Source organism: Gossypium arboreum, chromosome 5 (assembly GCF_025698485.1).
Source record: "Gossypium arboreum isolate Shixiya-1 chromosome 5, ASM2569848v2, whole genome shotgun sequence".
Classification (NCBI taxonomy): Eukaryota; Viridiplantae; Streptophyta; class Magnoliopsida; order Malvales; family Malvaceae; genus Gossypium; species Gossypium arboreum.
In genome coordinates this window covers 84,142,783-84,157,387 of record NC_069074.1, presented here as the reverse complement: position 1 = coordinate 84,157,387, position 14,605 = coordinate 84,142,783, and the positions used below count along the sequence as shown (strand labels likewise).

The following is a 14,605-nucleotide window of genomic DNA, read 5'->3' as shown; positions in this document are numbered from 1 at the left end:
TGAATGATTTTACATTATTTCATAGTTTTTATACTATTCATATTTTAATAGTCTATTTGTAATATTTCATACTTTATTCATGTAGATCATACAAATTAAGTTTGACATAAATTAAAAATTCCTAGCTATTTATTTTTTGTAAAAACTTTGAATAATTAAATACACGTTAATATACACAATATTTTAGATCAATATAATATAAATATCGATTGATTAAAATTTTATATGCATGACAAATATATATATATATATATATTGATAAATTCAACGGATTGAACTGTTAAAACATTAATCATATAGAAAGTTACGAATGGTGTAAAATTACTTAAGTTTTACATAAGTATAAGTAGATCTCTCCCATTTTTAATATTTATAAATTAACTCATTCTTAACTTTAAAAATAAAATTTTGAAATATTTTTATAAATTTTATTGTTAAATCATCCAAATTAATATTAAATGGTAATATTTAATTAAAAATTAAAATTAATGGAAAAATTTAAATATGATTAAAATATAATAAAAATATCAATTACAATAAAATATAGTAGCAAATTTATATTCACTTATAATATAATCATAAATTTACGTACTTGAGTTTTACTTCAATGTTTAAATTGGTACCTGAGTTTTTTCTGTTCCAATTAAGTACTTTTATTTTTATTTTTTTACGAAAACATGCCTCAAGTATTCATTAGGCCACATGATATTGTTTAGAATGAGTAGCAAACCGAGTATTGAAGCCAAATTCAAGTGTATCTTAAATACTAAATTAAACATTGAAGCCAAACTTAAAAACCGAATGATAAATTAACTCTTAGACATGTGTACTATTTGATTGAAACAAATGTTTAAGAAGTTCCAAAAAAAAAAAAAAAAAAGAGAGAGAGAAAGAAAAGTTATTGCAGTAATAACTTCATCTTCAACCTCTTTTCCTTGTTTCAAAAATCAAAACTCCATTCAATTTTGATATTATGGGTTCATGGGCTTAAAATGTTTGATAGGCCTTTGGTTTTTTTTTTTTTTACTTTTTTGGCTTTGAATTTTAATTGGGTTCATCTTAAATTGGACCTTTTGATTTGTTATGAAGTTACAAAATATGCATGGTTTTTTTTGTTAATATTATTAATAGAAAAATATTAATATTAATATTTTAATTGAATACAAATTGAAAAATATTAATATTTGATTACAAAAAATTATTATATTTAAATTTCAAAAATCTTTTGCCCAAAATAAATATGATTAATAGCAAAATGTAAGATTAGAAAAGATTATTATATTTGATATATAAATCTCAAAATTATACATGAATTTTAGTTTAATGTGTAATTCTCTACATGAATTTTGATTTTGTATAATTTTATACATGAAATTTTATTTGGTCCAATTCTCAAAAAATATTAACACAATTATTGATATAACATCGTTTTATGTTTATATATTACATACACAAATAATTATAATTATTCAATAAAAAATAAACTAATATATTTATTTCTTCAAATGTGTATATGATAGGATCAATATTAAAGTTTCATGTATACATTTACGACACAATCAAAGTTTCACATGTATAATTACACCAAATTAAAGTTCATATATTAAATTACATATTAAATCAAAATTAATGTATAATTTTGATATTTGTCCTTTTTTGGTAAAAGATTTTGTATTACCTTTTTAACCCTCTAATTTTACAGAAAAAAGAAAAAAAAAATGTCAGTTGTGATAGTGAAAGGAAGTTGGGAAGGGGGAATGCTGTCCTTAGAATTATTGGTTGTAGTTGTGGCTAACCAAACAAAGCCAACAAACTTCAGTTTTATTTTATTATTATAGCTTTGAAATTAATCTTAAAATAAGCATGAAGCTTTTATGTTAGGAGGAAGTGAACATCGGGGGCCTGCCCCGGTGGTGGTGACGGTATATCTGACCAGGTGCTCCTCTACTAGTCGGCGGCCTTGGAAGATCTTTCATCGGAACAACGCGACCGCCATTGCTTTCCTGTTAAAACAACACATTGAGATTACATATTATCTATATCAAAATTCAAATTTTATCTTAAAACTTAATTCAAATTAATTTAAAATATAAACAAAATCAATAATAATAGTAATAATAATTTATAATATATTTAAACTGATGAGAATGATCTTTATTTAAAAATAAAAAATTGAAGTAAAATAGAAATTATTGTAATTATACGTTTAAAAATAATTATAATTTAATTTATAATTATTAGTTAAAAATTTTATTGATATAAAATAGAGTTTTACTTGAATAAAATTCTAAATATCATAGTTATCACTTAATTAATATTATATGTTAAAATTATTTAATTATGATTTGAAAATTTTCAATTATAATATTTGAATTGATAAGTAAAGATATTTTAATTTTATTTCGATAATTTAAATAAAAATATTATTTTACGTTATTTGCTCCAATTAAAAATATAATATTTAAAAATAATTAAATATTAAATGTGTAAAATCACATACGACACATATTATATTAGAAGGTAGAAACTAGAGGTGTGCATGGGCTGGGCTACCGGGCTCGGCTCGAAGGCCCGCTCGAAATGAGAGGGTTTGGGCAAAAATATACGCCAAAAAATGGGCTTGGACAAAAAAAATAAGGCCCGTTTAAAATATAGGCAGGGCCTCGGGTAAGGTATTTTTAGCTCGGGTCTAGCCCGGCCCGAATTCACTAAAGAACAAAAAAATCTGCATTTTTATTTTTATTTTTGAATGTTATTTTCTTGTTATTTTCTCCCTATTTTGCTACTATTTTACTATTATGTTGCTACTATTTTGTTGTTATTGTTTGGATATTGTATAAAATTTATTTTATTGTTAATTTTCTTATTATTTTAAAGGCATTTGTTAAATTTTTTATTATTTTAGAGGCATTTGCTTGTTAAGTTGCATTTATCTTAGTGTTATTTAAGTCTACATATTTTTTGAAATTTATTTTTAATTTGTTGGAAAATATTTATTTTGATGTTTTTAGTATTTTGATGTATTATATATATTTAAAAATAATATAAAAATTATTACTGGTGGTCTGGGCAGATCTAAATTTTGTAGCACCCCAAACCCGGCCCAGACGTTATGGCCGGATTCGACATGCCACATCGAAGCGTTCAAAACATTTTATATTGTTAATCCAGAAAAACCTACTTAGTGTTTTAAAAGATAATTTCATTATAGGTTAAAGTGAATGGAAGCTGGGCACCAGGTAGGTATCCATAACAGAGGAGGTGAGCCATGAAGGCTGCTTAAGTACCAAGGTCTCCGATTGGATCCAATCCTAGACATGTCTACATCCATTGCCACACTTGGTTATAACAAGTTGAAATTTCTTTGGTAAATCGAATATTCGTGACGTCGTGTTATTTTAAAAAAAACAAGTATCGTTTTGAAATCACGCCCTAAGTCTAGCCCATTTGAATTAGTATCCATCAATTTAAAGTTGTTTTTAATAATATAATCCCAGAAAAATCAAATAAGAAAATAAAGTTAAAATGGCCTTATTACAACCCAAAAATTAAATAGTAATTAAAAATAACTTAAGAAAACCAGTCTCTTTTTTTCAAACCCAAAAGTATTCACCATGGCCACTCTGAATCCCCTTCGGCTCCAAGTCACCCACATCAAGGCTCACCTGCAAGGTTAAAGAAAGGGTGAGTTTGGGGAAACTCAGTGTGTAAGGAAAACCCATTCAAAGCCCAAGTTAGCTCAAGCCTATTGGGCCTAAGCCCATTCAGGTAACAGTGGTAATGGGCCAGAGCCCTTTCAGATTATAATAAACGGGCCTTAGCCCTTATTCAGATAATAAAGATGGCCCATAGGCCCATTTCAAAATACATGCAACATCAGTAAACATATGCAAGCCCATTTGGGGAGACTACTCAACCCACCAACCACTACACTCCACCCGTACCAGCCATATACTCCATGTGGGGAATAGCTCAAACCAACCATTAACACTCCACATTTGCGCCTTTTTTCGCTTCGATTATCGAAGAATTGAGGCAAAGCCTCCAGTACGTGGACAAGCCACTTTCAGTACTTCCTCCGTCAATATCCCAGTCTCATGAATTAGATAATAACAACATGGCATGCAGTAAATAACAACAGTCAAACATGCATTTTGGTCAATTTAACCCTAGGGGTATTTCGGTAATTTATCTCCTAGGGGTAAAACTGTAAATTTTCCACTTTTAAAGGTATTTCAGTAATTTATCTATTTTAGGGTTTTTCATGCATATTCCTACCTTTCACGTACTAACAGAATCACTACCGAGGGTTCTTACCGAATTGGGCCCGTTGGCCCATCATTCCAGTTTTGGCCCATTAAGCCCCAAAATATCGAGGGCACAGAAATCATGCACTTTGCAGTCTAAACATTGCAGCTTACCAAAAACATTAATTGATTTACCTCACAAGTATTCACACACTCGCAAATCTACAAAATACCGGTTTTCGGCATTTCGGTATTTCGACTTTTGCCGATCTAGACTAAGAAAGAGGGTGTTAGTTACACACCTGTTTGCGACGATATCCTGACGAGATCCACACACGAATCGCCTACAATTGGATTACTAACACGTTAATCTAACTATTCAAATACAAACTACGTATTAACCCCTTACAATATTCGGCCAACCACACCTACAGATCATAGTAAGCTTATAAGAAATCAATAAGCAACTCATTAACAAAATTTTGTCAATGTTTACCACATAATCATAATTTCACTGCAAGCTGTCTTCCTGAGCAACAGTCACTAAATCATTTATAACTGGAGCTACGAAACTCCAAATCAAGTGCCGTTAATTTTCCCTGAAAATAGACTCATATATCTTCTATCCATAAAATTTTCAGAATTTTTGGTATGGCCAATCAATACCAGATTTTTCTTAAAGTTTCCCATGTTTCACTGTTTGACTAATCTGACCACTCTTCATTACAAATCAAATTTCTCATTGTACAGAATTCAAAATATGTTCTCGTTTATTTCATTTGAAACTAGACTTATTAGGCTTTAATTACATAATTTATTCAGCTTCTAATTCATCTCCCACAATTTATGGTGATTTTCCAAAGTCACGTTACTGCTGCTGTCCCAAGCAGATTTATTACCAAATCACTCTTTCATACACCTATCTTGCATGCATGTTATTTAAACATGTATATCACCAATTAATCATCACATATCTATGATTTTTACTTAAGCATAATCTCTATTTCATCATTTTAAAGCACAATATGTTAGCCGATTTTTTCCTTTAGCATCTAAGGCACATGCATGATCATTTGTTTGGCTCAACTTCACCTATCTTCCATTTTTCATCAAAAGAACATGAAACAACAACCATTTCCTTCATTTTAATTCATGACCAAATGCTCACAACACACCCAAAAACCAAAATATGCTTCAAGAGTTAAGGTAGAATTAAGAAGAACTCATGAACCTCAAAATAAAAGCAAACTACCATGAACTTACCTTCAATTTTTCTTCCCCAAGTGACCGAACATTCAAGAGCTTTCTCCTCTCCTTTCTCTTCTCTAACTTTAGGCTATGATGAACAAAGATGGACAAAACTTTGTTCTTTTCACCCTTTTTTCTTTTAATAAAATTTCATATTTCATCCATTTAATTCTTTAATACAAAAGACATGAAATTCCTATCATGGAACATTTACCTAACCTATTATCATGGAACATTTACCTAACCCATTATCATGGAACATTTACCTAACCCATTATCATGGAACATTTACCTAACCCATTATCAGTTTGTATCAATTTGTACCATAAATTATGGATATCAAGTGCACATTTTGTCTACAACAACATGATGGCTGGCCACTTCATGTAAAATGGGAGGTTTGTCATGCAAATCCTCCTATTTTGCACTCCTATTTATTTGGCCACTTCAATTTAGCCTATAGCATTTTCAAACATTTTCACATAGGTCCTATTTCATAATTTCACTCACAAATGACAAAATTAAAGCATGAAATTTTGCCAACATTCACAGAATTCCCGAAAATTAGGGCGTTACAAATTTTAATATTTTTATCCGGGTCGAGCTTGAGCAAAATTTTAAGTCCGTTTTTTGGGCCAGGCCTGGCCCTACCCATGAACACCTCTAATAGTAACAATAAAACAAGAAAATTAAAATTATGGTTAACTTACAGTAAGGATGGTTTTGTTGATTTTAATATTTGTGAATGCATGGAGACTTCCCTTTGGAATTCTTGCTCTCATACCTAAAAGGGGTAAATTTTAGAAATAGCAACTCAACTATCAAACATTTTTATTTTAGATACTCAAAATAAAAAATTTATAATTTAAACATTTATATTATATTTTTCGTTCATTTTAATATAAAATGGAAATTTGACATGAGATTTTTAAAATTTACACATAATATTTAAATTTCCAAATCAACTTTTATTTTTAAACCTAATAAAATTGAAATGAGAGCCCACAACTTTTTTTTCATTCTCTGTCTTGCTTGGTCAAAAACTTAAAATTATTTAAAATTATTTTTATTTTAATGTGGTCTAAATTACTAAAGTAGTATATAAGTGGATGACATGCTAATATTTAATGATTATTTTTAAAATTAAAAAATATTAAAATTATTTAAAATTATAAAATATAAAAATCTGTTTAATATTTTTAAATTTCTAAAAATAATTAAATGTTGAACGTGACAAGTCATGTTTATTTCACATCAACAAAGTTAACGTTAATTTTTCTATCCATTTTGAGATAATTTGACAATAAAATACAAGTTTAATGGTAAAAGAGGTAAAAAATTAAATAAAAGATTAAAATAATTTTTTTTATAAAGTTAGAGGACCAAAAAATCATTATATCTTAATTTTAAAATTTTTTATGATGAGTCAATGCATTAAATATAAACTAAAGCTAAAACTAAAATTATAGAAAATGCAGGTAAACTAATAAAATGAATAAAAGGTAAATAGAAAATATATGATTAGTAATTAATAATGGTATAATTTTATTTTATTTATCAAATTTAAAAGGAAATAAGTTTACATTGTTGTAACTAAAAAGAATTTTACTAAATTTTAGGAATAAATATTTTCAAATTAAGAATTAATTGAAAAGCAAAAAAATTATTGATACATTGGATCAACGGATATGAATATTGAGGAGATTCTAATCCAAAAGTAAAGAAGAAGAAGCCAATCTCCTTAGGATGTCCATAAAATTTTATTATATAAAGTCGGATTCCGAGTAAGATTATTTTTTATTATAATTATATAACAAAGTTAGAAATTACAAAGACAACTTCATATCAAACCTGGATTCAACAACATGAAAAACTGAAGAGAAGCTGTCAAAAACAAAATAAAGAATTTTGGATCCATTTAAAATAAATAAATTGGTAATAAGAGAAAATTACCTTTTATACTAAGCTGTTGGGCCTTAAGATAGTGTATTTTAGGAAGGAAATATCTCCATCCAAATTTTATTACCATAATAAGAAAATTACCTTTTTGTATTTAAAAAATTTGAAAAGCAAAATATTTAGTATAATATTTATACAAAAATTTCACAAGTAGGGTTAGAGAGAACGAGAAGTGAATGTATATATAGTAAATAAAAAATAAATATATAAAAAGGGATATATAACAGTTATTAATTTTACTTGTAAAATTTAAAAATAAATGATTTATTTGACCATTCAACTTAAAAAATTATTTTAGCAGTTCATTTAATTTTTTATCTCTTTTAGACTTTAATTAGCACTTTTGTCAAAACATTCTGAAATGAATGGAGTTGTTAACTTTGCTGACATAGTAGTCCATGTGTATGCCATGTCAACAATTAATTAAATTCTTTAAAATTATAAAATTATAATAATTTTATTGCTTATAGATTTTTAATAATTTTTTGAGTTCTTTAAAAATTTTAATTAATTATTGATGTGGCAAACACGTGGATTCCACGTTAGCAAAGTTAATAGATTTTAACTTTTTCATCCATTTTGGGAGTGATTTGATAAATAACGCAAGTTCAAGGGCTAAAAGAAAAAAAATTAAATGGAGTGCTAAATTGACTTTTTAAAAAGAAAATAAAGTTGGAGGGTCTTATTATGCCTAAAAAGAAATATATTGTCCGTATGTTAAGGGTAAATTACATATATAGCCACGAAATTATTGCTTACGTTCTATTTTGGTTACTAAACTTTTGATTTATTTTATTTTATTTTATTTTGGTCACTAAACTATTTGAAATCAATTTTTCTAGTCATCGAACGTTAATAACCTTTGAAATTTGACGAAAGTGTTGACGTGAGCATTTTTATTGGTCTATAACAAAATTAACCCTCTAATATTTACACATTCTATCAATTTGATTTTAAAATTATATAAAATATAATAAATTCTTAAAAGTCTTAAAAATAAAATAATCTTTCACTAAAATTATAAAGTATTTGCATGAACCAATATTTAACTTATTCTTTTTAGAACAAATTGTTTTTATTTAATTTCTCAATTATTTTTTGAAGTTTTAATTTCTCAATTATTAATACCATTTTCTTTGCTTTTTTTAACATAACCATCACCTCCAAAAAAAACTTCATTGATGAGCAATAAAAAAATCAAGCCTCCTTGTTGAATGAAAATTGAAATAGAAACTGAAAATCAACAAAAAAATTGTTTGAAAATTTTATTTAAATCGCTTGATTCAACCAAATACTATAAATCTCAAACACAGAACATTTTTCTTTAATAAATTGATGAACGAAAATTAAAAATTTATTTCAGTTTCAAATCTCAGTTAAAAACATAGAAAATGAACAAAAATAAAAAACCTCTATCCCCAAAATTGATTAACACAATCAAGCCTCAATTTCAGTTTTTACTCATCAATCTCAAAAATTCAAGACCGTAAATCAAACACACTGAAAATATAAAACAAACATTTCAAAATTTTCAAACCACTTAATTTAATTAAAATAAAAAGAAACTCATAATCAATCATTCTAACAAAACTCATTTGATCGACCTGATGACATGTTGGTTTGAAGTATTATTTGTAGAAGCCCAAAATTTGCCCAGCCTAATAACAAACCCCTAAACCTATTAAAACCCTTAACCCATTAGACTCATTTAAACCCATTTACATTAAAACCCAACAGTAACCCAAACACTAAAACCTAAAATCAGAAACAAACAAAAAAACCCTAAATCTAAGCCTAGCCGTCGCCTCCATCCCATCACCTCTGTCAGCCACCACCTGCTCCACCGCCCCAACTGCTCCTGCAAGAGAAACACGCAAACAACAGTAGCGAAATAATAAGAAATAGGTGTAAATGGCTTTAAAAAGCCAAGAAAAGAACACTTTGTACTCTCTACAAAATTTTTTATCAATATTAATAGATTTAAACACAAAGCAGTAATAAAAAGAAAGAAATCGTGAATCTAACAACAAAAAAGCAGAAGAATGGTTCGAAATCGGAAAACCGAAATATCAAAAATCAAAATCGAAAAGTCCAAGGTGATTTTTATTTTTTTCTTCCCTATTTTTGAGTTTATTCCTCATATATATACACGGATATTAAAAGCATAAAAAATATAAAAAAAATTACTTTTTGACTATTTTCGGCTACCGTGTACGGTGGCTGGCGTGGCGGACGGCGTGGGGGACAACGACCGGCCCAGCGACTGGAAATCTGAGACTGAGAGAGAGAAGAGGAGAGGATTAGAGAGAATTTACTCTTGTTTTTTTTTTTGAGGGAGTGAGGAAAAATGATTTTTTTTAAAAAATTTTGGTTTATATAGTGATGTAATACGGCGCCGTTTTGGGGCCTTAGCTTTCGGCGCCAAAACGACTAAGGCCCCAAAACGGAAGGATCCGGGTGTCTTCAGAAGTTGGGCTATTTCCGCCCTTGGCCCTCCCACTTTTCTGGGCTATTTCAATCCAATCCCATCTTCCCTTTTTATCTTCTTAAATTCGCCCTGCTTATTTTTAAAAAAATTTATTTTGGTCCCTTCTTTAAACGGAGTGTTATGGGAAGGGATTATTTTCTTATTTGGTCCTCCCATGAATGTGTGCGTTACAGTTTGACCTTTCCCGTTTTATTTTATTTCAGATTTGCCCTAATTGCTTATTTTAATATTCAATATAGCCCTTTTTCATTTTTTTTGTTTCTTTATTAAATAGATTAATTTAATATACCATTAATTATTGTTATTCTAATACCACTGTTATTCTATTATATGATATTTTAATGGTTTACACATATGTCTATTCATTTATTTGTATTTTATATTTTAAATTTATATTATTATGTATTCTGCCATACACATGTTTTATTATTGGGATTATTATTATTATTTTTATTACTATTATTATTTCTACTTTATTATTGTTACTACTATATTGTTGTTATTGTTATCATTATTATTATTATTTTTATTATTAGTATATGTTTTATTATACATGTATATATTATTATTTTATAGTACTGTTATTTCTTATTTTTCATATTATTACTGTTATTAGTGTATACTATTATTATTATTTCCTATTATCATTCTTTTATTACTGATTATTATTATTTTATTATCACTTACTATCTAACATGTTGTTATTCCTTTTTTTATTACCATCTTATTACATAACTGTTTTTTTCAAATTGTTGTTACTATTGTTTTTTTATTTGACATATTATTGTTATTATTATTATTTTATATTATTATTATTATTATATTATATTTAGTTATATTTCTTTAAATGCCTTGTTTTTTACTATTATATGCACATATTATTATTATTATTATTATTATTATTATTATTATTATTAGTATTGGTTTTCACTTAATATTTATTATGTATATACATGTATGTATTTATGTAGTGCATTAATAGTTTTTTTATATTATTGTCATGTCTAATATATATATTTATATGTTTTATATATATTATGTATATATTTTAATATTATTAGTTATATATATTTTTATACTATTCCATGTATATAGTTTTATATCATCTTATGTATATATTCTTAAACACTATTATATGTATATATGTATTTTAATACCATATTGTGTATATATTGTTATTACATTTATTTTATTCCTATTATATTTATTATTAATATTAGTACATATATTTTATTATACATGTATATATATATTTTATATATAATATTATTTTCATATATCATTATATTTATTATTATACTTATTATTTTCACTATTGCCACTTATTATTTTATTTTAATGTTATTATATATTTATTTTCAATATATATGTACATATTTATGAATATATTTTATATTATTAATATTTATAATATATATTGTATACGTTCATTTTATATATTATGTATATATATATTGTATATATATTCTAGCATTATTATGTATACACTTTTCATTCTTATTATTACATATATTTTAATATATATACATATAGCATTATTAGTATTTTAAAATTACGTTTACGTCACCTCACTCATTATTATTACATGTTTGTATATATGTTCGTCTCTATTTCGTGTTTAATGCTATTATTATCATGTTTAATATTGCATACATTGTTATTGTTTTCAATATTATTATCATATTTATTTGTTTCGATGTATTTCTAGCTATTTTATTTTTGTTTCCCGCCCATTTATATCATTTTGCGGTCCACTAATTTAAAGATTTTATTCATGTTTTTTATTAATTTCAATAAATAAGGCAATGAACCGATTTAACCTTGAGTCATCGATTTTATCGCTATGTTGGGTGGAATTCGTTGGCTCTTGTTAAAACGGGACACCCTTCTAAAAAGCCGAAAACCAAAAATTCTCATTTTTTAATTGGATCACGATTAAATGTCAAATTGAACTCGTATTTTTAAGACAACATATGTTTAATAAGATACCAATTTTGGGCGTCGCGAGGGTGCTAATAGCTTTCTCGCGCGTAACCGACTCCCGAACCCTATTCTTTCTCTGACTTTTAACGTAGACCTAAACTCGGCCTTCTTTTTGTTAAAAAAATAAATTTTCTTTAAAAAAAAAGGATTTATTAGGTGTCCGATCACATCTAGGAAAAAGGATTGGTGGCGACTCCTCTTTTTAATAAAATCGAAAGTCTATTTTTAAATTTTCAAATAATCGCCTCAACTAGTGACCGAGAGCAAAATTTTAAGTCGGAACATTATTGATTGATATTTTTGGATTTTGAATTTGAAAAACTCGTCTCGACCTTTGTTGGAAGAAGTTATTGGTGTTGACACTAGTATTTCGAGATTTTAGATTTGAAATGTTTAGTGATGGCTTGATTGGAAGAAGCCACCAATGCTAATACTAGTAAGGTGGCTCCCAAGAATAGAAGAAAAGATAGCTCTGTTTATTTCAAAAAATGACGACAGCAAAAACATTGAAAGGGTTTTTTTTAATTGTTTGAAACGGAGAGCTATATAATATTTTTACTTTTTTAGCCATATTTTATATATTATTTTTGAAATTTTAATAATATATATTTGAATTTTAAATTTTTTTCTATAAGTTTCTATATTAATTTTTAAATCTTTTTATAAATTTTAAATAATTGATAACGTGACATGCATGTAAACTATCACAGTAGCAAAGTTAACATACGTTAATTTTAGTTAACATACGTTAATTTTTCCATCCAATTTTGGGATGCTTTGACAAACAACCTTAATTCAATGGCTAAAAGAGAATAAAATTATCATTTTGTAAATGTTGAAGGCTAAATTTATTGATTTTTTTAAATTTGAACTAAAATGAGAAATCTTATAAATATTGGGGCTAAATTTGTTGAATATTTTATATTTAAAATCATATTGATAGAATATATAAATATCAGAGGACAAAATTTATAATTAGACCAATAAAAAACCCATGTCAGCACTTTCGTTAATATTCAAATGACTCTTAACGTTCAGTGATGAAAATATTTGATTTCGTATAATTTAGAGACAAAAATAGAAAACATTTTAAAAGTTCAATGACAGAAACAAAACGCGATCAACACTTTAGTGACCATTTTTGTACTTTACCCGTATATTAAAATACTAATTCGAAAAAGAAAATATACCAGAAAGAAGGAAGAATATGACGCGAACCTAAAATTGTTGCCCGAAACTTACCTAATATTTTAGACTTAGGAATCGTTGGAAATGAATATCATAATAACTTAAGTAATTGAAAAGATAAGTGGACTAGTATAGATAGTATTGTAATAGGCCCATTTCGCCCGGGCCCATAACAAAAAACCAAAAAAATAAAATAAATAAATAAATAAAACCAAATGTTAATAATCTAAGTCCCTTTTGTTACAACAGAGCCCAAACCAAAATAAACCCAGCATCCGACCCAAACATTAAACTCAGATTAACCCAATTAACTCAAATAGCCCAGCACCCAATGGCCCAAAACTAAACCAAATTTTCGGCAGAAACCCTAAGGTTCCCTTGCGCCGCAACTGGTTTCCAGCAGCTTCCAGCACTGCTGTTGCCTCCGGCCAGTCCCACGTGCGCCATTAGCCAGCTGGCTCCATACCTGTAACAAATGGAAATCACAACAGCAAATGACAGATAATATAACGGAATAACAACAAACAAATGAAGGGGGAAAAGGAGAAATTTGTAAATTTTATATTTGATTTTGGCTATATAAAGCCAATTGTTTATTGTAAAGAAGGGGAGAAGGAAATCTGTTTTTTTTTCGGAGAAATATTTTACGCATACTAAATACAATCAAAGATTAGAAGGTGATTTTTGATCTATTTTCGGCATCTCGATTTATTTTTTCCCTTGTTCTCGCCTACATTTTTCGCATAAAAAAATAAAGAGAAACGAGAGAGGATTACCTTCGTGGGTGTACCGTCTGGGTCCTTGTCTCCTCCGCCGAAATCGGAGTTTTAGATGAGGATTTTCAGGTGAAAATAGGCTTTGAATCTCAGCTTTATTGGATATAAAAAGGGCCTTCTCATCATTCACCGATTTTAATAGTGAAAATGGTGGTTAAATGGTGGATGAGGGAAGAGTTTTTTGGTTTGGCTGAATGGGGAAGGAAGGAGGCTTTAGTTTTTTTTTTTTTTTGCTTTGATTCTTTTTCAAATGGCTGAATGTTAGTCTAGGTTTTTAGTTTTGAGTTATGAGATTTGGTCTTTGAGGGTTATTTCCATGATCAGTCCCTCCCCTCCTGCATTAATCTTTGATTCGGCCTTGATTCTGTTTATTTGTTTTTACATTTTCCCTGAGATTCGCGCATTGTTACAATTTTATCCTTGTTTAAACGTTGTGCTTTGAGATTTGGAATATTTCCAGTTTCGATCCCTGCACATTTGCGCGCATTGCGCTTTAGTCTTTTACGATTTCAATGGTTTAATTTATTAATTATCCCTCTCATTTTAACTTTATTTTATTTGAGTTTCTTTATTTTGTATAATTCATTATTATTTTTAAAAATCCACTTAGCATTCATTTTTAATTCTTGTTTATTTATTTTTATATTTTTAGCTACTTTGATAATCTTATTTTGTTTTTTTTAAATCATTATTGTAAAGTTTTTTATATCAGATTA

The 14,605-nt window shown here is 27.4% G+C and overlaps 3 long non-coding RNA genes across 3 annotated transcripts; all 3 read right to left on the bottom strand.

Annotated features, from left to right (window-relative positions):
- Positions 1 to 3,473: 3,473 nt before the first annotated feature.
- Positions 3,474 to 4,598, bottom strand: LOC128292820 (uncharacterized). The gene is made up of 2 exons (XR_008282753.1): positions 4,550 to 4,598; positions 3,474 to 3,665 (listed from the first exon to the last, which is right to left on the bottom strand). It is a non-coding gene; the product is annotated as an uncharacterized LOC128292820 (long non-coding RNA).
- A 4,384-nt stretch (positions 4,599 to 8,982) lies between these two features.
- On the bottom strand, positions 8,983 to 9,740 carry LOC128292947 (uncharacterized). The gene is made up of 2 exons (XR_008282943.1): positions 9,642 to 9,740; positions 8,983 to 9,312 (listed from the first exon to the last, which is right to left on the bottom strand). It is a non-coding gene; the product is annotated as an uncharacterized LOC128292947 (long non-coding RNA).
- A 3,448-nt stretch (positions 9,741 to 13,188) lies between these two features.
- On the bottom strand, positions 13,189 to 14,356 carry LOC108452363 (uncharacterized). Its single transcript, XR_001866377.2, has 2 exons — positions 13,890 to 14,356; positions 13,189 to 13,579 (listed from the first exon to the last, which is right to left on the bottom strand). It is a non-coding gene; the product is annotated as an uncharacterized LOC108452363 (long non-coding RNA).
- Positions 14,357 to 14,605: the final 249 nt, after the last annotated feature.